The sequence below is a fragment of the Meleagris gallopavo genome, chromosome 3 (genome assembly GCF_905368555.1).
Source record: "Meleagris gallopavo chromosome 3, MGAL_WU_HG_1.1, whole genome shotgun sequence".
Classification (NCBI taxonomy): Eukaryota; Metazoa; Chordata; class Aves; order Galliformes; family Phasianidae; genus Meleagris; species Meleagris gallopavo.
In genome coordinates, this window is record NC_139406.1 from 87,356,371 (window position 1) to 87,379,811 (window position 23,441).

At 47.0% G+C, this 23,441-nt stretch overlaps 2 long non-coding RNA genes across 38 annotated transcripts; both read left to right on the forward strand.

Annotated features, from left to right (window-relative positions):
• Positions 1 to 495: 495 nt before the first annotated feature.
• LOC116216492 (uncharacterized) lies at positions 496 to 16,439 on the forward strand. Of its 18 annotated transcripts, none has more exons than XR_014882711.1 (19): positions 498 to 902; positions 5,699 to 5,836; positions 6,465 to 6,550; positions 11,263 to 11,299; positions 11,400 to 11,542; positions 11,647 to 11,749; positions 11,881 to 11,986; positions 12,376 to 12,878; positions 13,041 to 13,531; positions 13,663 to 13,768; positions 14,158 to 14,265; positions 14,379 to 14,454; positions 14,582 to 14,660; positions 14,823 to 14,863; positions 14,964 to 15,313; positions 15,445 to 15,550; positions 15,940 to 16,047; positions 16,161 to 16,236; positions 16,364 to 16,439. It is a non-coding gene; the product is annotated as an uncharacterized LOC116216492 (long non-coding RNA). The 18 variants fall into 18 exon arrangements; XR_014882712.1 differs by having other exon boundaries at positions 16,317 to 16,433; XR_014882710.1 differs by having other exon boundaries at positions 13,041 to 13,081; positions 13,182 to 13,324; positions 13,429 to 13,531; positions 15,940 to 16,433.
• A 41-nt stretch (positions 16,440 to 16,480) lies between these two features.
• Positions 16,481 to 21,755, forward strand: LOC109364156 (uncharacterized). Of its 20 annotated transcripts, XR_014882724.1 has the most exons (14): positions 16,481 to 17,095; positions 17,227 to 17,332; positions 17,722 to 18,019; positions 18,147 to 18,225; positions 18,388 to 18,428; positions 18,529 to 18,878; positions 19,010 to 19,115; positions 19,505 to 19,612; positions 19,726 to 19,801; positions 19,929 to 20,007; positions 20,170 to 20,210; positions 20,311 to 20,453; positions 20,558 to 20,660; positions 21,001 to 21,755. It is a non-coding gene; the product is annotated as an uncharacterized LOC109364156 (long non-coding RNA). The 20 variants fall into 20 exon arrangements; XR_014882735.1 differs by having other exon boundaries at positions 19,505 to 19,801; positions 19,926 to 20,007; XR_014882720.1 differs by having other exon boundaries at positions 19,505 to 19,801.
• The last annotated feature ends 1,686 nt before the right edge of the window (positions 21,756 to 23,441 follow it).

Genomic DNA, 23,441 nt, shown 5'->3' on the forward strand with positions numbered 1-23,441 from the left:
CTCCTTCAGCACCTTCGGGTGCATTCCATCTGGCCCTATGCGCTTGTGACAGTCCAGGTGAAGTAACAGGTCTCTAACTGTTTCCAGCTGAATTGTGGGGGATTTATTCTGCTCCTCATCTCAGATTTCCAGGTCAAGGGGTAGAGTACCCCGAGGATAACTGGTCTGACTATTAAAAACAGATGTAATGAAGGCATTGAGAACCTCAGCTTTTTCCTTAACTTCAGTGGTCATGTTCTTGGGCACATCCAGTAAAGGATGGAGGTTCCATTTTGCCCTCCTCTTATGGAAAATGTATTTGTAAAAACACTTTTTTTGTTCATTTTATTCACTTGCATTCATTTCATTTTGTTCATTTATTCATTAACATTTTAATTCAGTTCTCTCTCATCCATGGGACTGGCAACAATGGAGACTGGAGGGGAGGTCTCTAAGCCATATGCAGTGCAGGAATTCCAATTCAGAGACGTGTGGTGTGTAGAAGTAAGCTAAGGCAGCTGTACTCTGTCTGGCAAATTGACTCCATGTGCAAGGTCATTTTTTATCTGTAGCATCTTCTGGAATAATCAATTAAGGGAATTATCTAGGACAGTTACATTGCTTTCTCTAGTGAATACATGGAAATCTATGCCTATCCGACTTCTGGGGACCAATGTTTACTGCCCTATCAACACACCCTCTTTGACCTGATTTCTGGTTCACAAAGCAAGCATATCTCACTTTTTTTTTTTTTTTTAATTATTTTTTTATCCCCTCTTCCTTTTTTCCCCCTAGTATTATTAGGTCTCAGGCCCTCCATCGCCAAGGTTAGCTGCTTTGGAGCTGTCCTGGCCAGAACCACAGCGCCCGACCGCGAGGTTCAGGACGGTTTCGGTTGGTTCCTTCATCCAGGTAACCCCGAGGTAATGGAGCAGCTCGACCGCTCTTGCGAAAGCTGCTGACGTGCTGTGGGGCGTTGGCAGGGCAATGGCTGTGCATCCATACCCCCTGCCTTGAAAAAGCCTCGCGGGGAGCAGCGTCGCGTCGCTGCGCGGCTGGGATGGGGAGGAGGAGCTCGGCTGTGTGAATCACGTGGGCCGTTCAAACGCGGAGAAACCGTATGCCGCCCGTGCACGTGTTTGCGCAGCAAGGAGGGCTGTTATCGCTGTGCGGTGAGTGGTAAGGTCGGGGAACGCGACTCAGCTTCCTGTAGAAAAAACACGAGGGTTGGTGTGAGGTTCGTGGCTGTGTGGTCATGAGGGTATTAGGGCTACTGCCGCTCGAAAGGAAGCCCAGCTCAGGTGTTTTTACACTAATGCACACAGTGTGGGTAATAAGCAGGAGGAGCTGGAGACCCTTGTGTGGTTGGAAAGCTATGATATGGTTGCCATCACAAAGTGTGGTGGGATGGCTCACACAGCTGGAGTGCTGTGATGGTTGGCTACTGGTTTTTCAACATAGGCAAGGCAGGAAGGGTGGTGGTTTGGCCCTCTGTGTTAAGAAAGAATGTGAATTTATGGAAATTAACGATGGTGATGAGAGGGTTGAGAGCTTATGGGTCAGAATAAAAGTGAAGGCCAATAAGACTGACATTATCCTGGGAGTCTGCTACAGGTCACCCAACCAGGATGAAGAGGTGGACAAGACACTTTATAGACAGTTGAGTGAGGTCTCGAGGTCTCTCCCCATTGTTCTTATGGGGGACTTCAACTTCCTAGACATCTGCTGGATTTATAATACAGCGGATAGGGAACAGTCCCGGAGGTTCCTGGAATGTGTAGGAGATAACTTCCTGACACAGCTGGTGAAGGAGCCTCCAAGGGGCAGAAAAATCTTGGACCTGATGCTTGTTAACAGAGAAGGTCTTGTGGGGATGTAAAGGTTGGAGGCATAGTGATCTGGGGCATAGTGATCATGAGATGCTAGATTTCTTTATTCTTGTTGAACCACAGATGGAAGTCAGCAGAACTGCCACCTTGGACCTCTGGAGGGCAGACTTTATCCTTTATAGGACCGGATGAGAGAGTCCCTTGGGAGATAGTTTTGGAGGGCATGGGAACCCAGGAAGGCTGGGAATACTTTAAGGAAGTAATTTTAAAGGTGCAGGAGCTGACCATTCCTAAGTCATGGAAGATGAGCCGATGGGCAAGGAGGCCGGACTGGCTGAACAGAGACCTTTGGCTGGAACTCAAGAGCAAAAGGAAAGTTTATGGTCTTTGGAAGAGTGGGCAAGCCTCTTAAGACGATCCTGGTAGCTACAGATCTATCAGTCTCACCTCAGTGCTGGGGAAGGTTATGGCGTGGATAATCTCGGGAGCCATCATGGACCAGTTAAAGGTCAACCAGGGGATCAGGCCCAGTCAGCATGGGTTTAGGAGTGGCAGATCCTGTTTGACAAACCTGATTTCATTCCATGACAAGGTGACCTGCTTAGTGGGTGAAGCTATGGCTGTCGATGTGGTCTGCCTGGACTTCAGTCAAGCCTTTGGCACTGTCCCCAACAACATTCTCGTGGAGAAGCTGGCTGCCCATGGCTTGGATGGGCGTATGCTCCGCTGGGTGAAGCACTGGCTGGATGGCTGGGCCCAAAGAGTTGTGGTCAACGGAGTTAAATCCAATTGGCGGCTGGTCACAAGCAGTGTCCCCAGGGCTCAGTACTGGGGCTGCTTCTATTTAACATCTTTATTAATGATCTTGATGAGGGGATTGACTGCGCCCTCAGTAAGTTTGCAGATGACACCAAGTTGGGAGGTAGTGTTGATCTGCCACAGGAGACAAAAGCACTACAGAGGGACCTGGATAGACTGGATCAATGGGCCAAGGCAACTGTATGAGTTTCAATAGGGCCAAGTATCAGGTCCTACATTTTGGTCACAACAACCCCTGGCAACCCTACAGGCTTGGGGAGGAGTGGCTGGAAAGCTGCCTGATGGAAAGGGACCTTGGTGTACTGATGGACAGTCGGCTGAATATGAGCCAGCAGTGTGCCCAGGTGGCCAAGAAGACCAATGGCATCCTGGCTTGTATCAGGAATGGTAAGGTGAGCAGGACTAGGGAAGTCATCCTGCCCTGTACTCGGCATTAGTGAGGCCTCACCTCGAGAACTGTGTTCAGTTTTGGGCACCTCAGTACAGAAAGGACATGGAGGTGCTGAAGCAGGTCCAGAGAAGGACAACAAGGCTTGTGAAGGGCTTGGAGAATATGGCCAATGAGGAGAGACTGAAAGAACTGGGGCTGTTTAGTCTGGGGAAAAGGAGGCTGAGGATAGATATTGTTGCTGTTTTCCAATTTCTGAAAGGTGCTTGCAGCAAGAGCGGGGCTGGTCTCTTTTCACAGGGATGAGGGGAAATGGTTTTAAGTTGCACCAGGGTAAGTTTAGGTTGGATATCAGGAAACACTTGTTTACAGAAAGGGTTGTTAAGCACTGGAATAGGCTGCCCAGGGAGGTGTTTGAGTCACCATCCCTGGATGTGTTTAAAAACCATCTGGATGTGGTGCTCAGGGACATGATTTAGTGGAGGGTTGTTAGAGTTAGGGTAGTCTGGTTAGGTTGTGGCTGGACTTCATGATCTTTAAGGTCTTTTCCAACCTGGGCAATTCTGTGATTTTATGATTTGTTCACTACATGACCTTACTTTGGCCTTTCAAAATTTCTCACTAAAAATATAGGAATCTCTGTTCTGGTACACTGCAGATGACTCCTCTTGAAACTACTTAGTCCCTTTGTAAATGGATAATTGTACCAGGAACTTGCTGTCCTACAGCTTTTCTTGTGCTCATTGGAGTCTTTTCTGTATCATTTACTATGGCAATTAAAACAGTCTGACTCTAGAATAATTTCCCATCTCTCCCAAGCTTTTCAGTAAAACTGAACCTTAAATTGTGTAGATCACTAGATCTCTTAAGTGGTGGATTATTCTCTGATAAGCCACTGGGCTGTGCTATTACTCTACGTTTTAGGGGATTGTTTCTCCTATAGCAGCTTCCAACACATTAGAAGAATGACTGCTACTTATGGCAGACAACTTGCTTTTTTGTTTCTTAAGAATTTGGTCAATAATTAATGTCCTGATAGCAAATAATGGGTTGGATTTTAGCTCAGCTGTAATTTTTATTTTCTTTGTGTACCTCTAAATGCATATACCATAAGCCTATTTCTGATGCATCAAAATCGTTTTTAGGCTCATTGAAGCATCTAGTAATGCAGATTACTTGTAATTGAATGCTGCAATCCAGCTACCTTTTTTTTTTTTTTTTTGCTAATAGATACTCTTTTCTCCATGGAGAAAATGCAAAATTCAATCCAAATTTTAAAACAAATGAACAACAACAACAACAAAAAAAACACTACAAAGAAGCAAACAAATAAAAAGCCCAAACCAGCACCTTTGCTTCAGTCAATTATTTGTCCATTTCTATACACCGTTGGCTCTTGCAGTTGATCTTAATTAGTGAATATCCACATTCATCTCTGCATTATGCAGTCTTGGTTCTTAAAGATGTTGCTCCAGAAAAACATGCAGCAGTCAATATACTAAAATATTAATCATATTTTAGCCAAAGCAAAAAGATCAAGAAAGTGGAAGTAGCCCACTCTTCTCTGACAGCCTGCTTGGTCCTTCTGATGTTGAAGGGTGCACTGTGTATTGCTTTTTCCTAGTGATCAAGCTGCAGTACAAGGTGATAAAGATTTGGAGTCTATGCTCGCTGGCTTTTTGCCTTTGTCAGCCACTCAGCCTCGGATTGTGTTCCTGGATTAAATCCTGGAAGTTCTGTGTATGATTTACAAGAAAGTATGACTTGCTAATATACTATCTTTCATCCTTTTTTCAAATAATCTGCAATTTGAGAATTATTGTATTCTTATTATGCACATGCAATGCAATGAATCTGCTTGACTCATGCCTTCTTACAATTTCGTGATGAGGGGAGTGGGATGGTAACACCGATCTCTGCTCTCAGGTGACAGCAACAGTACCTGAGGGAGTGGCATGGGGCTGTGTCAGGGAAGGGTCAGGGGGGTGTTAGGAAAAGGTTCTTCACCACAGGGCATCGAACAGGCTCCTCAGGGCAGTGGGAGCAGCCCCGAGCTGCTAGTATTCAAGGAGCATTTGGACAGCGCTGTAAGACATAGGCTTCAAATTTGGAGCAATTCTTTGTGGAGCCACTAGATGGTCCTTGTTGGCTCCTTCCAACTTGAGGTGGTGGTATGACTGGCAGCATTAAATCAGGAAATAGTAAACTTCATGTTCTTGAAATACTGTTTGAGGTGCGTAACATCTTTGTTATTATTCTGTAAAGTTTATATTGTGACAAGGCTACTAATTATGGTCTGAGAGCCCATCGTGCCAAGTACTTTAAAAGACGAAATCAGACAGTAATGGCCAGTATTTCAAGCTGTGTGGTTAACTTGAACAAGTTGCCAAAGGAAGTGGTGGGTGCCCTGTCCCTGAGAGAAATTCAAGGCTGGGCTGAACTGGGCTCTGTGCAATCTGATCTAGCTGTAGATGTCCCTGCTTGTTGAAGGGGAGTTGGACTAGATGACCCCTAAAGATCCTTTCCGACTCTAAGAATTCTATGATTATGTACAGTGTTTATGACTTCTGCTACTTAGTCTCTAGATCAGGAAATTCAACAAGTTAGACATTATCCTGTGAGGTAGCAAATAGGACTGGTTTAGGAAAGTGTCTGACTATTTGTTTTATTTTTAATCCTACAGGTAGTTCAGGACTGTTAAAATGTGAAAACGTTCTGATATTCTCAGCAGCAACTACAGTGATTTCACAGACATACTCACCCCAGCCAGCAGTATATTCCGAAGTTATGGAGTCCGTGGCCAAGAAATGAGCCATCCTAGGTAACATATGTACTTGTGGCATTATTGAGGAAACATGTTTGAAAACTTGCTCTTTAAGTTCTGCAGAAGTTTCTCAGACATTTCAGGTTCTGAGATTTTCTATCTATTAATCTGAGAAGCATTATAGTTACTATAATACCTTGAATATTGCATTAATTTTAATGCACAGCTTGATCTATAATTAGCTAACAACTTTCTCTTGAGCCAGCTATGATAGTGATTGCTAATTTTTTTGCAGTGCATTTATAGACCTGATCGCTAAAATATATGGAGTTCCTCATCTTTTTACTGCTATCTTGGAGTATGTAACTATTTTAGTGGATCTAGGGCCACAGCTGAAAATAATTATCTAACTATATTACTAATAACACAGTAGCTATTGAAAGTAAATTCAGAAATAGCTCATTACTTTTTTTTCCATTAGCATTTATTCACTGTTTATATTATGCAAAGTTTGGACTGTGGAGTATGACATTCAGAGCTTTCTTTATAATTATTTTCACATTCTGGTTCCTCAGGACTACTATAATCTGGCTGCAAACATGTCTTTGAGGGGCAAACAAGTGACTGTTTTCACTGTGCTTTTGTAATTCAGAGAAAAGTCATATTCCTCTTGATTTTTCTGTAGGCTTAATTTGGATCTTTGATCCCAAATGTTGCCTTGTAATCTGGTACTCTGATGTCTTCTGGAGACACTGGTTTTAATACAGGCAAGTAAGCTTGTGAAGCCTCTCTACCCTCTGAAAAAGGCTTTAGCATTCTTATACACAGATTTTGGCTTTCACACTAGTATTTTTCTATGGGGTTGGCTGCACTTGCCAAGGGTGTTGTCCTGAGGGACATGGCTCTTGAAAGTGCGTCACCCTGAGCTGCTGATGCGAAATCAGCTTATTCTCAAACAGCCTCTGTCTTCCAGAAAAGGAAAAAGCCTGATTTCCTGCTTCTAATCCTTTTTCACCCTTTCCTTAAAATAAATTAGATATTTCTGTGCTGCAGGGTCTGCCAGCAAGGACAGATCCTGCAGACTCAAAGGACACTAGCTGCTGTTAGTTGGTTTGCCACAGCTCTCCTTCTACTCTTTATCAGGGCACTGTGAGCAAGCTGCTGAGACACCTAGATTTGGCCTTCCTTCTGTACCCACTCACTGACACACCAAATATCTTGGGTGATCGACTGATTCCATCTGATCTACTAATTTCTGTGTTTTGGGATGGGGCAGCATTGTACCTACAGACAGGGGGGTGAGAGGTTGGAGCGAAGCCCCATGGAAGGGGATCTGGGAGTTCTGGCTGGCAGAAAATCCAGTGTGAGCTACCTGTGTGCCCTAGCAGCCAAAAGGGTCAACTGTACTCTAGGTCTGCACAAGACACAGCACTATCACCAGGGATTGTCCCACTCTCTTGACCTGCACCATCATGGAGGCGGCTCTTCCGCAAACTGCAGGTAACCAAAACATCAGCTCAATTCCCCTGCACTCAGTGCTGCTCAAGCAAGCCAAAAGGTTGGATACCTAGAGTCTAAAGGGTAAGAAATATGAGGTGTGGCTGAGGTGCCTGGGTTTGTTCAGTCCAGAGCATGGGAACAGCATGGAGCTGCATCAGGGGAGGGTCAGATGGGGGTTAGGGAAATGTTCTGCACCAGAGGGCAGTCAGGCTGCCAGAGTTCAGTGCTCCCAGACATAGGATTTGAAGTCAGGATGGTCTTGTGTGGAGCCAGGAGCTGTATTCAGTGTTCTTAGCCAATCCCTTCTAGCTTGGGATATCTTGTGATTCTATGAATTTTCTAGAAATTGGCATCCTGGACTTCTGGAGAAGATGGTGCTAAAATAAGCTTCTCTCGGATGTTGATGTTACAGATGCCCAGTTAGATATTATAGCGAGGGGTGAGAAAAGAGTTTCCAGGCACATTTTTGTGCTATACAGTCAGTTGTGTGCTACCTAACTTGCAACTTTCATTCCTGGTGAAGGCTCTTCCATGTCCTTACCAAACCAGCAAACTTCTTCTCTCCATAAAATGAGAATTCTCAGTTGGAAACAAACTTGAGTAACTCTCATAAACAGAGCCTGTGTGAGTGCGTTTTGTGAAGAGTACGCTTTGTGAGTCACAGCTGCAAAAGCAAAGAGTTTACAGGAAGATCAAGTATGGGCATAGATGTTGGTTACTTAATAGAGGACGTCACTGTCAGAGATTCTCTACTTTAAAGTGCAGTTATCATCCAGAAAGTGTAAAAGTGACATCCTGGTATGCCACATTTTTCCTCCTCTGCAATTTCTATCCCAAATTCACTCAAGTCAATACCATGTTTTTTCTTTGACTGCCAGCACAGCTAGCTCAGCCTGTAACCTGAGAATCAAGCTGTGTTCTTTCTGCTTATTAAAACACTGCCAACTGCAAAGCTTCTGGAATCAAACATTAACTGGCAATGCTGTGGGAGAGGCAGGAGAGCTGAGTACAACATGACTAGCACATCCCTAGCTACAGGAAGGAGAAAAAGAAAAAAAATAATCATTAAATTCAGCACACATGCCTCAGGAGACCCACAGAGAACACATATTTACAGCACCTGTAGTGCTATTTTTTATGCAGTTGCTTTTCTGTCTATCACTGCATTTCACGATAGAACAGCTAAATAGGGAGCCACATAGTTCCTTACTCAAGTCCTAGGTTTGTCAGATTTCCAAAGGATTCATATAAAGGAAGCATGTTAAAAAAAAGTAGAGGCAGTATTTATTTACTATTGACTTAGTTAAATTGCAGCACCTTTTGCAGCTTGCAAATGTGGCCAAGGTGTACTTAGTCTTTACTTTGTATGTGTTTAGTTGTTGAGATAGCTTAAACAATATCTTCTCAGAGGCATTAAGATCCTTGGGTAGAAAGAGGAATCAAAGAGTAGATGAATGAAAATTATAAATAGTTCAAAATTTGTGCTGGATTCAGAAGAACGTCAAAAAGTCCATGTTTATCTGGAGTTTTTCTGAAGTGTATGAACTCCTAGTGTTTCAAAACGAAGACAAGAGCTCTCATGAAGTGTTTCTGATGCCTGTGCTGTTTGTCCCACCTAGAGAAACTGCAGAGCTGAGTGCTCACTGCTTAGCACCCCACAGATCTATTTATCCCTGCAAATATTGAAAACAAATCAAAATGCTGGATGATTACATGTGCAAAATGGGTAAAGAATTGCAGCATTTCTGTAGTGCTTTTTCATGCACAAACACAGACATGGATAATGAACTGTTTTGCTGCTGCTCAGTTTGGTTCTCATCCCAGCTTTGCAGTGATGTCTAGAAAACACCTGCTTTCCTTGAGAACAATATGGCTACTGATGCCAGTAGATGAGCTGCCTTAGATGGCTTTCTTGGTTAGGTACAAAATATGTAGGACAAGTGAGCCTTGTGGGACCTTAATTTCTCCTGGGTGAAGACTGCATAGATAAAAGGCCTGCTACCTGATAACTGAGTCTGCCATTTCGGGAATCTCCAGAGGAAGAGAGTTTGCACACACGGAATTCTGACCCTGACTGTGCTCATCGTAAGACCACTAGCTGTCAACTCTCTAGGCATGGCATCATGCAAACTGACTGTATCAGTCAGTTACTGCAGTGCCAAACTCAAAGGAAGGTTTGCAGAGCTTAAACCAACTGTTGTATGTCAGCTGATTAGAATTAAATCTCCATGTGCCTAAGTTACAGAATGGCAGAATGCCTGTGGTTGGAAAGGACTTCTGAGATGAAATGTCACAACTTCATACTCGAGAGGGACACCCTGAGCAGGCTGCCCAGGGCCATGTCCAGGCAGCTTTTAAAGATCTCCAAGAAGGAGACTCCACAGCCTGTCTGGGCAACCCGGGCAAGTGCTGAGCTACCTGCACAGAATGGAGTTGCTTTTATTGTCTACACAGAAGCTGCTGTACTGCAATTTGTGCCCACTCAAGGCTCATTCTGTCCTTTAAAGAAGTTGAATATGATAGCCTGCAGTGAACAAAACAGATGGAAGCTAATTCCTGTATTGCTGTCTATTGTCCAACTGAAGTGTATAACACTGGAAATCACTGGCAAAATCTCTGTTCATTACAGAGAAAGCGAGATATGTCTTGCAGTTCACACTGAAATATGCTCAGAACTCTCTGAGGTGCAGAGTTTCGCATTGGAAAAGACCTTAATTCCAAAGGTGTTAAATGTAACATCCAGTCCAGTTGATAAGGATCCTTTTTTATTTTTTCCAGAAAAAGTTTCTCTGTTGTTTGTCTGGAAAAAAAAAAAAAAAAAAAAAAAAAATCACAGTAGCAAATACCACAGAAATATATAAAACTAGACACGGAGTAAGACCTCAAGCAATAAAAGAGCTTGAATGTATCATGAGCTACTGTTCTTAAAGAGCTATAGCAGGTACCTAGTTTATTGTAAATATTTACAGCTTTATTTATGGATTTGTCTATTAATTTAGTTATTACTAAATTACTTAAAGCAATTATTTCTTCACAAGTACAGAGTGGAAGATAAAATCAGTGTAGAAGAAATGAAGTGCTAAGCCATAGAGATGTCATATAAACATCACAGTAGTTAAGAGACAGTACACCCAGGCCAGGTACTGTTAAGGCTATGACACAGTGGATAGAACACTGGAAGAGAATATGACATAGCAGCACCAAGCAACAGCGGTGAGAAGGGGTGGAGAAAAGATGAAAGAGAGCACAGTACCCAGTCTCAATTACACTGATTAAATGGCTGTTCCTGGCCCCTGCCTGGGAGTTTGGAGAAGAGATTGCCAGGATGAGTTTCTCAAATGCATCAGCAGACAGGGCTGTCATGCAAGTGAGCAGGTGAGCAAGGTGTGAGGGGAGAGGGCAGGGAGGAGAAGAACAGTACTGGCCAGAGTTGATAGCTCACGGTTGCTCCTCCTTTCCTGTTTTGCGTGCATGTTGTACACTGGTTTTTTTCCATAAGTCGACGTGCCCCTGTCATGCACTTCTTATCCCCATCGTGTATGAAGGAAACGGTGACACAGCTCTCCTGCAAAGACAAGTTATCCCAGCCCATACATCAGCCAGGCTTTCCTTCAGCTGAAATCTCCCTGCTTGTGTGCTGAAGGAAGCGGTTCTGAAATGAGCTAGGGCCCACAAGAGCCTCTATAACCACAGTAGTGTCCCTCTTGCAGTGAGTGAATTGCTGGTGTTAGCCCCTGTGTCTGGAGCTTTGAGAAGAGTTTTCAAGGATGAGGTGAAAGCTTGCTGCAGCAGCCGTGGCTGTCGTGCAAGCAAGCGGGTGAGGAAGTTGTGAGAGGAGAGGGCAGGGAGAGGAGGAATGGATCAGCTCCTAGTGATGGATGGTGGCTGCTCCTCCTGTGTTGCTTTTTGCGTCTGTTGCAGCCTGGCAGATGGCCATGAATTGACGTGTTTGTTGCAAATGCTTGTCGTCTGCCTCCAGGAAGAAGGAAATTGGAGACCTGACGCTGCTCTGCTGGGAAGGTGACTTCAACCCACCCTTATGCCATCCTGGTTTTCTGGGGTCTGAAATCTCCTTTCTTCTGCTTTGAAGGGAGCTCTGTTATAACTCATTGCAATGCAGAGTTGCTCCTGCAAACCCAGTCCTGTCCGTGTTACGGTGATGAGATAGCTGGTGTTGGCTGCGGTCTCTGGATTTTAGACCCGAGTTTGCATGGTGGATGTGAAAAGTGGTGCATCAGCCCAGGGTGTCGTGCCAGTGATGCGGTGAGCAGGGTCCAAGTGGAGAGGGCAGGGAGGTGAAGACCGGGGCTGCCCCAAGGGATGAATGGTGGCTGCTACTCCCTTGTTGCTTTTTGTGTCTCTTGCAGCGTGGCGTCAGGCCTTGGGTTGACCTACGCATGTCGTGCCCTTGTCCTGTCCATCCTGTGTGAAGGAAATGGAGTCCTGGCTCTGCCGTACTGGAAAGATAAGGTAAACCTAGCAATACCGTGCTAGTTTTCCCAAGGCCTGACATCTCCTTAGCTCTGTGGTCAAGGGAGCTGGTGTGAGGTGAGCTGCGGCCTGCATCAGCTTGTGTAACCACCGTCGTGTCCTTATTCCAGCGCTGCAATGGCTGGTGCTGGCCCCTGCCCGGGGATTTTGAGGAGAGGTTGCCAGGATGAGTTTCTCTGATGCATCAGCAGCCAGGGCTGTTGTGCAAGTGAGCAGGTGAGCAAGGTGTGAGGGGAGAGGGCAGGGAGGAGAGGAATGGATCAGCCCCTAGTGATGGATGGTGGCTGCTCCTCCTTTGTTGCTTTTTGCGTCTCTTGCAACGTACAAGTTTCTGTTTAAATGGCTTGTTTGTGGCATGCGTTTGTCCTCTCCACTGGCTGTGAAGCACATGGAGACCTGAGTCTGCTCTGCTGGAGCAATTGTTTAAAAGAAACCATCTTGCATGCTATTTTTCCTAGGGGCTTAAATGTCCGTAGCTCCGTTGTCATGGGAGCTCTATTGCCACGCAGTGGAACCCACGTGTTCTGCTGTCACCTTGGTACCATCCGTGTTACAGTGGTCTAATGGCAGGTATTTGCCTCTGTGTCTGTTTTTTTTTTTACCAGTTTGGCATGATGGAGGTTAATAATTGTCCGCAGCCATGTCTGTCAGGATGTAACCATGTGAGCAAGGTCTGAGTGGAGATGTTGGAGCGGAGAGGAATGGGTCTGCAGGTAGTGATGGATGGTGGCTGCTCCTCCTTTGTTGCTTTTTGTGTCCCTTGCAGCAATGAGGCAAACTCGAATTGACGTGCTTGTGGAACGCGCTTGTCCTCCCCATCATATAGGATGGAAATGGAAACGTTGGACTTCTCTCCTGGAAGGACAAGTTTGGCTAAATCCTAGCTGTTAATGGTTCCCTTGGTGTGTGACAGCTCCATACTGCTCCCTGCGTGGCAGCTCCATTGCCTCTGTCTGGGACCCACAGGAGATGCTGATTACAGGCCAATTCCGATTGTTACAACGACTATGTGGCTGATGTTGGCAGCAGACTCCAGATTTTGGAGAACAGTTTCTGAGGATGGTTGTGAAATAGCGTAGTGAGCTCTGTCTGTCGTGCAAGCAAGCGGGTGAGGAAGTTGTGAGAGGGGAGGGCAGGGAGGGGAGGAATGGATCAGCCCCTAGTGATGGATGGTGGCTGCTCCTCCTGTGTTGCTTTTTGCATCTGTTGCAGCCTGGCAGATGGCCATGAATTGACGTGTTTGTTGCAAGTGCTTGTCGTCTGCCTCCAGGAAGAAGGAAATTGGAGACCTGACGCTTCTCTGCTGGGAAGGTGACTTCAACCCACCCTTATGCCATCCTGGATTTCTGGGGTCTGAAATCTCCTTTCTTCTGCTTTGAAGGGAGCTCTGTTATAACTCATTGCAATGCAGAGTTGCTCCTGCAAACCCAGTCCTGTCCGTGTTACGGTGATGAGATAGCTGGTGTTGGCTGCTGTCTCTGGATTTTAGACCCGAGTTTGCATGGTGGATGTGAAAAGTGGTGCATCAGCCCAGGGTGTCGTGCCAGTGATGCGGTGAGCAGGGTCCAAGTGGAGAGGGCAGGGAGGTGAAGACCGGGGCTGCCCCAAGGGATGGATGGTGGCTGCTACTCCCTTGTTGCTTTTTGTGTCTCTTGCAGCGTGGCGTCAGGCCTTGGGTTGACCTACGCGTGTCATGCCCTTGTCCTGTCCATCCTGTGTGAAGGAAATGGAGTCCTGGCTCTGCCGTACTGGAAAGATAAGGTAAACCTAGCAATACCGTGCTAGTTTTCCCCAGGCCTGACATCTCCTTAGCTCTGTGGTCAAGGGAGCTGGTGTGAGGTGAGCTGCGGCCTGCATCAGCTTGTGTAACCACCGTCATATCCTTATTCCAGCGCTGCAATGGCTGGTGCTGGCCCCTGCCCGGGGATTTTGAGGAGAGGTTGCCAGGATGAGTTTCTCTGATGCATCAGCAGCCAGGGCTGTTGTGCAAGTGAGCAGGTGAGCAAGGTGTGAGGGGAGAGGGCAGGGAGGAGAGGAATGGATCAGCCCCTAGTGATGGATGGTGGCTGCTCCTCCTTTGTTGCTTTTTGCGTCTCTTGCAACGTACAAGTTTCTGTTTAAATGGCTTGTTTGTGGCATGCGTTTGTCCTCTCCACTGGCTGTGAAGCACATGGAGACCTGAGTCTGCTCTGCTGGAGCAATTGTTTAAAAGAAACCATCTTGCATGCTATTTTTCCTAGGGGCTTAAATGTCCGTAGCTCCGTTGTCATGGGAGCTCTATTGCCACGCAGTGGAACCCACGTGTTCTGCTGTCACCTTGGTACCATCCGTGTTACAGTGGTCTAATGGCGGGTATTTGCCTCTGTGTCTGTTTTTTTTTTTACCAGTTTGGCATGATGGAGGTTAATAATTGTCCGCAGCCATGTCTGTCAGGATGTAACCATGTGAGCAAGGTCTGAGTGGAGATGTTGGAGCGGAGAGGAATGGGTCTGCAGGTAGTGATGGATGGTGGCTGCTCCTCCTTTGTTGCTTTTTGTGTCCCTTGCAGCAATGAGACAAACTCGAATTGACGTGCTTGTGGAACGCGCTTGTCCTCCCCATCATATAGGATGGAAATGGAAACGTTGGACTTCTCTCCTGGAAGGACAAGTTTGGCTAAATCCTAGCTGTTAATGGTTCCCTTGGTGTGTGACAGCTCCATACTGCTCCCTGCGTGGCAGCTCCATTGCCTCTGTCTGGGACCCACAGGAGATGCTGATTACAGGCCAATTCCGATTGTTACAACGACTATGTGGCTGATGTTGGCAGCAGACTCTAGATTTTGGAGAACAGTTTCTGAGGATGGTTGTGAAATAGCGTAGTGAGCTCTGTCTGTCGTGCAAGCAAGCGGGTGAGGAAGTTGTGAGAGGGGAGGGCAGGGGGGGGAGGAATGGATCAGCCCCTAGTGATGGATGGTGGCTGCTCCTCCTGTGTTGCTTTTTGCATCTGTTGCAGCCTGGCAGATGGCCATGAATTGACGTGTTTGTTGCAAGTGCTTGTCGTCTGCCTCCAGGAAGAAGGAAATTGGAGACCTGACGCTTCTCTGCTGGGAAGGTGACTTCAACCCACCCTTATGCCATCCTGGATTTCTGGGGTCTGAAATCTCCTTTCTTCTGCTTTGAAGGGAGCTCTGTTATAACTCATTGCAATGCAGAGTTGCTCCTGCAAACCCAGTCCTGTCCGTGTTACGGTGATGAGATAGCTGGTGTTGGCTGCTGTCTCTGGATTTTAGACCTGAGTTTGCATGGTGGATGTGAAAAGTGGTGCATCAGCCCAGGGTGTCGTGCCAGTGATGCGGTGAGCAGGGTCCAAGTGGAGAGGGCAGGGAGGTGAAGACCGGGGCTGCCCCAAGGGATGGATGGTGGCTGCTACTCCCTTGTTGCTTTTTGTGTCTCTTGCAGCATGGCGTCAGGCCTTGGGTTGACCTACGCGTGTCATGCCCTTGTCCTGTCCATCCTGTGTGAAGGAAATGGAATCCTGGCTCTGCCGTACTGGAAAGATAAGGTAAACCTAGCAATACCGTGCTAGTTTTCCCCAGGCCTGACATCTCCTTAGCTCTGTGGTCAAGGGAGCTGGTGTGAGGTGAGCTGCGGCCTGCATCAGCTTGTGTAACCACCGTCATATCCTTATTCCAGCGCTGCAATGGCTGGTGCTGGCCCCTGCCCGGGGATTTTGAGGAGAGGTTGCCAGGATGAGTTTCTCTGATGCATCAGCAGCCAGGGCTGTTGTGCAAGTGAGCAGGTGAGCAAGGTGTGAGGGGAGAGGGCAGGGAGGAGAGGAATGGATCAGCCCCTAGTGATGGATGGTGGCTGCTCCTCCTTTGTTGCTTTTTGCGTCTCTTGCAACGTACAAGTTTCTGTTTAAATGGCTTGTTTGTGGCATGCGTTTGTCCTCTCCACTGGCTGTGAAGCACATGGAGACCTGAGTCTGCTCTGCTGGAGCAATTGTTTAAAAGAAACCATCTTGCATGCTATTTTTCCTAGGGGCTTAAATGTCCGTAGCTCTGTTGTCATGGGAGCTCTATTGCCACGCAGTGGAACCCACGTGTTCTGCTGTCACCTTGGTACCATCCGTGTTACAGTGGTCTAATGGCGGGTATTTGCCTCTGTGTCTGTTTTTTTTTTTACCAGTTTGGCATGATGGAGGTTAATAATTGTCCGCAGCCATGTCTGTCAGGATGTAACCATGTGAGCAAGGTCTGAGTGGAGATGTTGGAGCGGAGAGGAATGGGTCTGCAGGTAGTGATGGATGGTGGCTGCTCCTCCTTTGTTGCTTTTTGTGTCCCTTGCAGCAATGAGGCAAACTCGAATTGACGTGCTTGTGGAACGCGCTTGTCCTCCCCATCATATAGGATGGAAATGGAAACGTTGGACTTCTCTCCTGGAAGGACAAGTTTGGCTAAATCCTAGCTGTTAATGGTTCCCTTGGTGTGTGACAGCTCCATACTGCTCCCTGCGTGGCAGCTCCATTGCCTCTGTCTGGGACCCACAGGAGATGCTGATTACAGGCCAATTCCGATTGTTACAACGACTATGTGGCTGATGTTGGCAGCAGACTCTAGATTTTGGAGAACAGTTTCTGAGGATGGTTGTGAAATAGCGTAGTGAGCTCTGTCTGTCGTGCAAGCAAGGCGGTGAGGAAGTTGTGAGGGCTGAGGGCAGGGATGGGAGGAATGGATCAGCCCCTAGTGATGGATGGTGGCTGCTCCTCCTGTGTTGCTTTTTGCATCTGTTGCAGCCTGGCAGATGGCCATGAATTGACGTGTTTGTTGCAAGTGCTTGTCGTCTGCCTCCAGGAAGAAGGAAATTGGAGACCTGACGCTTCTCTGCTGGGAAGGTGACTTCAACCCACCCTTATGCCATCCTGGATTTCTGGGGTCTGAAATCTCCTTTCTTCTGCTTTGAAGGGAGCTCTGTTATAACTCATTGCAATGCAGAGTTGCTCCTGCAAACCCAGTCCTGTCCGTGTTACGGTGATGAGATAGCTGGTGTTGGCTGCTGTCTCTGGATTTTAGACCCGAGTTTGCATGGTGGATGTGAAAAGTGGTGCATCAGCCCAGGGTGTCGTGCCAGTGATGCGGTGAGCAGGGTCCAAGTGGAGAGGGCAGGGAGGTGAAGACCGGGGCTGCCCCAAGGGATGGATGGTGGCTGCTACTCCCTTGTTGCTTTTTGTGTCTCTTGCAGCGTGGCGTCAGGCCTTGGGTTGACCTACGCGTGTCATGCCCTTGTCCTGTCCATCCTGTGTGAAGGAAATGGAGTCCTGGCTCTGCCGTACTGGAAAGATAAGGTAAACCTAGCAATACCGTGCTAGTTTTCCCAAGGCCTGACATCTCCTTAGCTCTGTGGTCAAGGGAGCTGGTGTGAGGTGAGCTGCGGCCTGCATCAGCTTGTGTAACCACCGTCATATCCTTATTCCAGCGCTGCAATGGCTGGTGCTGGCCCCTGCCCGGGGATTTTGAGGAGAGGTTGCCAGGATGAGTTTCTCTGATGCATCAGCAGCCAGGGCTGTTGTGCAAGTGAGCAGGTGAGCAAGGTGTGAGGGGAGAGGGCAGGGAGGAGAGGAATGGATCAGCCCCTAGTGATGGATGGTGGCTGCTCCTCCTTTGTTGCTTTTTGCGTCTCTTGCAACGTACAAGTTTCTGTTTAAATGGCTTGTTTGTGGCATGCGTTTGTCCTCTCCACTGGCTGTGAAGCACATGGAGACCTGAGTCTGCTCTGCTGGAGCAATTGTTTAAAAGAAACCATCTTGCATGCTATTTTTCCTAGGGGCTTAAATGTCCGTAGCTCTGTTGTCATGGGAGCTCTATTGCCACGCAGTGGAACCCACGTGTTCTGCTGTCACCTTGGTACCATCCGTGTTACAGTGGTCTAATGGCGGGTATTTGCCTCTGTGTCTGTTTTTTTTTTTACCAGTTTGGCATGATGGAGGTTAATAATTGTCCGCAGCCATGTCTGTCAGGATGTAACCATGTGAGCAAGGTCTGAGTGGAGATGTTGGAGCGGAGAGGAATGGGTCTGCAGGTAGTGATGGATGGTGGCTGCTCCTCCTTTGTTGCTTTTTGTGTCCCTTGCAGCAATGAGGCAAACTCGAATTGACGTGCTTGTGGAACGCGCTTGTCCTCCCCATCATATAGGATGGAAATGGAAAACGTTGGACTTCTCTCCTGGAAGGACAAGTTTGGCTAAATCCTAGCTGTTAATGGTTCCCTTGGTGTGTGACAGCTCCATACTGCTCCCTGCGTGGCAGCTCCATTGCCTCTGTCTGGGACCCACAGGAGATGCTGATTACAGGCCAATTCCGATTGTTACAACGACTATGTGGCTGATGTTGGCAGCAGACTCTAGATTTTGGAGAACAGTTTCTGAGGATGGTTGTGAAATAGCGTAGTGAGCTCTGTCTGTCGTGCAAGCAAGCGGGTGAGGAAGTTGTGAGAGGGGAGGGCAGGGAGGGGAGGAATGGATCAGCCCCTAGTGATGGATGGTGGCTGCTCCTCCTGTGTTGCTTTTTGCATCTGTTGCAGCCTGGCAGATGGCCATGAATTGACGTGTTTGTTGCAAGTGCTTGTCGTCTGCCTCCAGGAAGAAGGAAATTGGAGACCTGACGCTTCTCTGCTGGGAAGGTGACTTCAACCCACCCTTATGCCATCCTGGATTTCTGGGGTCTGAAATCTCCTTTCTTCTGCTTTGAAGGGAGCTCTGTTATAACTCATTGCAATGCAGAGTTGCTCCTGCAAACCCAGTCCTGTCCGTGTTACGGTGATGAGATAGCTGGTGTTGGCTGCTGTCTCTGGATTTTAGACCCGAGTTTGCATGGTGGATGTGAAAAGTGGTGCATCAGCCCAGGGTGTCGTGCCAGTGATGCGGTGAGCAGGGTCCAAGTGGAGAGGGCAGGGAGGTGAAGACCGGGGCTGCCCCAAGGGATGGATGGTGGCTGCTACTCCCTTGTTGCTTTTTGTGTCTCTTGCAGCGTGGCGTCAGGCCTTGGGTTGACCTACGCGTGTCATGCCCTTGTCCTGTCCATCCTATGTGAAGGAAATGGAATCCTGGCTCTGCCGTACTGGAAAGATAAGGTAAACCTAGCAATACCGTGCTAGTTTTCCCCAGGCCTGACATCTCCTTAGCTCTGTGGTCAAGGGAGCTGGTGTGAGGTGAGCTGCGGCCTGCATCAGCTTGTGTAACCACCGTCATATCCTTATTCCAGCGCTGCAATGGCTGGTGCTGGCCCCTGCCCGGGGATTTTGAGGAGAGGTTGCCAGGATGAGTTTCTCTGATGCATCAGCAGCCAGGGCTGTTGTGCAAGTGAGCAGGTGAGCAAGGTGTGAGGGGAGAGGGCAGGGAGGAGAGGAATGGATCAGCCCCTAGTGATGGATGGTGGCTGCTCCTCCTTTGTTGCTTTTTGCGTCTCTTGCAACGTACAAGTTTCTGTTTAAATGGCTTGTTTGTGGCATGCGTTTGTCCTCTCCACTGGCTGTGAAGCACATGGAGACCTGAGTCTGCTCTGCTGGAGCAATTGTTTAAAAGAAACCATCTTGCATGCTATTTTTCCTAGGGGCTTAAATGTCCGTAGCTCTGTTGTCATGGGAGCTCTATTGCCACGCAGTGGAACCCACGTGTTCTGCTGTCACCTTGGTACCATCCGTGTTACAGTGGTCTAATGGCGGGTATTTGCCTCTGTGTCTGTTTTTTTTTTTACCAGTTTGGCATGATGGAGGTTAATAATTGTCCGCAGCCATGTCTGTCAGGATGTAACCATGTGAGCAAGGTCTGAGTGGAGATGTTGGAGCGGAGAGGAATGGGTCTGCAGGTAGTGATGGATGGTGGCTGCTCCTCCTTTGTTGCTTTTTGTGTCCCTTGCAGCAATGAGGCAAACTCGAATTGACGTGCTTGTGGAACGCGCTTGTCCTCCCCATCATATAGGATGGAAATGGAAACGTTGGACTTCTCTCCTGGAAGGACAAGTTTGGCTAAATCCTAGCTGTTAATGGTTCCCTTGGTGTGTGACAGCTCCATACTGCTCCCTGCGTGGCAGCTCCATTGCCTCTGTCTGGGACCCACAGGAGATGCTGATTACAGGCCAATTCCGATTGTTACAACGACTATGTGGCTGATGTTGGCAGCAGACTCTAGATTTTGGAGAACAGTTTCTGAGGATGGTTGTGAAATAGCGTAGTGAGCTCTGTCTGTCGTGCAAGCAAGCGGGTGAGGAAGTTGTGAGAGGGGAGGGCAGGGAGGGGAGGAATGGATCAGCCCCTAGTGATGGATGGTGGCTGCTCCTCCTGTGTTGCTTTTTGCATCTGTTGCAGCCTGGCAGATGGCCATGAATTGACGTGTTTGTTGCAAGTGCTTGTCGTCTGCCTCCAGGAAGAAGGAAATTGGAGACCTGACGCTTCTCTGCTGGGAAGGTGACTTCAACCCACCCTTATGCCATCCTGGATTTCTGGGGTCTGAAATCTCCTTTCTTCTGCTTTGAAGGGAGCTCTGTTATAACTCATTGCAATGCAGAGTTGCTCCTGCAAACCCAGTCCTGTCCGTGTTACGGTGATGAGATAGCTGGTGTTGGCTGCTGTCTCTGGATTTTAGACCCGAGTTTGCATGGTGGATGTGAAAAGTGGTGCATCAGCCCAGGGTGTCGTGCCAGTGATGCGGTGAGCAGGGTCCAAGTGGAGAGGGCAGGGAGGTGAAGACCGGGGCTGCCCCAAGGGATGGATGGTGGCTGCTACTCCCTTGTTGCTTTTTGTGTCTCTTGCAGCGTGGCGTCAGGCCTTGGGTTGACCTACGCGTGTCATGCCCTTGTCCTGTCCATCCTGTGTGAAGGAAATGGAGTCCTGGCTCTGCCGTACTGGAAAGATAAGGTAAACCTAGCAATACCGTGCTAGTTTTCCCCAGGCCTGACATCTCCTTAGCTCTGTGGTCAAGGGAGCTGGTGTGAGGTGAGCTGCGGCCTGCATCAGCTTGTGTAACCACCGTCGTGTCCTTATTCCAGCGCTGCAATGCTGCTTTTTATTTTGCAATTTTAGAATGTTCTTGTCTTACCATACCACTGACTGCATGTTATTTATGTTACCCTATCTTTTATGCAGTCAAGCATTTGAAAACCTTGTTCTGAGCTCAGGACAGAACTGAATAGTGTTGGAGGGTCTGCCCATAGTGATTTAAGTTGTTCTTTCATTTTTCTTTCTTTGACTCTTGCAGGCCTTGAGAATGACATCACCTAAACATGGGACACCTCTTTCCTCTGCCTGTTCCCCAGATCCGTTTGAGAGTGGCTTGGCTTTCTACAAAGACTGAAAGACATTTATCTAAGGACTGAGAATCACGCAGACCCTGGCTGGCCCTTAATGATCTGGTTTCAGCTGGAATCTGCCTGTAGCCTTGTACAAAGGGATTTCGGCACCAATCACCTTTTCTTTCTGAACCATTCTGAAAATATTTTTTTTTTATTAATGATCTCATTGTCTGATTCTGTTTCTGCTGTCTTTTAAAGGAGACTTTATTGTTCTTTTTTATTTATTTATTTTTTTTCTGGAGGAATTTCTTAAGCTTCAATTTCTTAGGAAAAGAACCCCCACTGGAAGGGGCCTTCTAAAAAGCCTTCTCTCTTGATCTCTTGTTTGCAAGGACTCCCCCCTCAGTATCTTCTGCTAGATCTCCGTTTCCAGTTTTGGTAACCTAATTCAGCTTCCCATTTTGGGTCATAGTTTTTGCTACCTTATACCAAATTTGCTTTTCCTTACATAAAACCAGATTCCTTGCCCTGCCTTTCACTCTGCACAGAGAGCATGAAAGAAAAGGGAACATGAAAGAGCATCACAGAAGCCGCATCTCTGCTTCTCCCCAAATGCATTCCCCTTCAGCTACATGTTGGACAACAAAACAATATTATTCTCCACTGGAAGTGTTGGAAAAAACAACTGATTGATTTCATTTGAATAAAATATCCACCTTGCTAACACAAAGAGTCAGTGGACATTTTTGAGGATATACTGGCAGCTTTGGGTTTGCCATTTGATCTCAGATATTTGGTCCATACTATATACTCCTGTTTTACAAATCTCCTCTGCGTACTACTTTTCTGAGGTATTAACAGAAAACACAGTTAAACAGCAACATAGCAGTGCAATCCTGTGGGACAGAAACATGTCAAGAAACATTTAGACATTGTATTGATGGGCATATTTTATTCCCCATATTTTATTGGGAAATATTGGTGATAGATGGACAGTTGGACTGGATCACTTTGAAGGTCTTTCCAACCTTGATGATTCTGTGATTCTGTGACAGCCCCTTGGGTTGGCGTGAGTGTGGTTAGATGCAGATAGAATGCAGTTTGGCACAGTAGGGTGCAGGTGGCCCTGGCAGCCAGCAGCTTTGGCCCATGTTTGGTTACAACAGCCACCTTACTGTAGTGATGTGCTTGCTGAACTGGTGCTCAACCTGCTGTATAGTACTCATGTCCAGAAAGCCCCTAGTGTTCCCCTCTGTATCTTTTCCTATACTCCTCAGAAAATCTGCGTCAAGATAGCAAACTGTCTGGCTGTTGTGTTCTTATTGAGTGAATTCAGAACAAAAGTTATTTTCTTAAATGAGGAAGCACTGAACAAAACGTCCAGGAGACAACTGCTTCCTGCTGTCAGCTTGCAGGGTTTCCAAAGGCAGTAGATTTGCTCTTTGCACCACACTGAACTGGGTACGTTTCATTGCACAGGAGGTTGTGCAAGTACACAAGACATATTTGTTTGCTGAATGAGTCAGGAAAGATGAAAATTAATGGAAAAATGATTTTGGGACTGTACATTGTACCTCACAGGTCAAAAGCAAAGAATGCAGAAGCAAGTACAAGCGAACAGATGGATGAAGCTCAAGACTGCAGTATCCTTCTGCTATGGACTACAGCAGCATGTGACTTTTGTAGATTACTGTGAGTGAAGTGTAGAGGTTTAAGAACTGCCTGTACTCAGTGAGCTCTTTATGGGATGTAATACTGTACAAGGAGTGCTGTGATCATCCAAACAGTCCTTTCCAGAATCCAGCCCTGCTGCTGAAGCTTGATCAGTGCAAAAACTCAACAAAATCTTAGCATTATAGAATATCCCAAGTTGGAAGGGACCCACCAAGGATCATCAAGTCCAACCCTTGGCTCCACATAGGAACATGCAAAATTCAAATCTTATGTCTGAGAGTGTTGTCTAAATGCTCCTTGAACTCCAGCAGCTCGAGGCCATGACCACTGCCCTGGGCAGCCCGTTCCTTGCCCACTGCCCTCTGGTGCCGAACCTTGTCCTAACCCCCAGCTGTCCCTCCCTTGGAGCACTTGCTGATTTAAATAGAATTATTCCACTGTTTCTTAGGGTCTGACTTAATCTTGAAATACCTTTAAAGGTATTTTAAAATCGGACGCTTTTCTTTATGCTCCCCCCCCCCTTTTTTATTTTTCTCTGCCTCATACATGCCATATTTAAAGATATCTGTCTTGTTATGATACAGAGAGAAAAGATTAATTCTTAAGCCAAATGTTCATGATTCCCAGAGAAACCACCTGAAGATTATTTATAATGGTGAAGTCACTGAGGTTCCTCCAGAAAAAAAAAAAAAAGTATAACTGCAAATCTGTGACACAGATGATTTGTGATAAG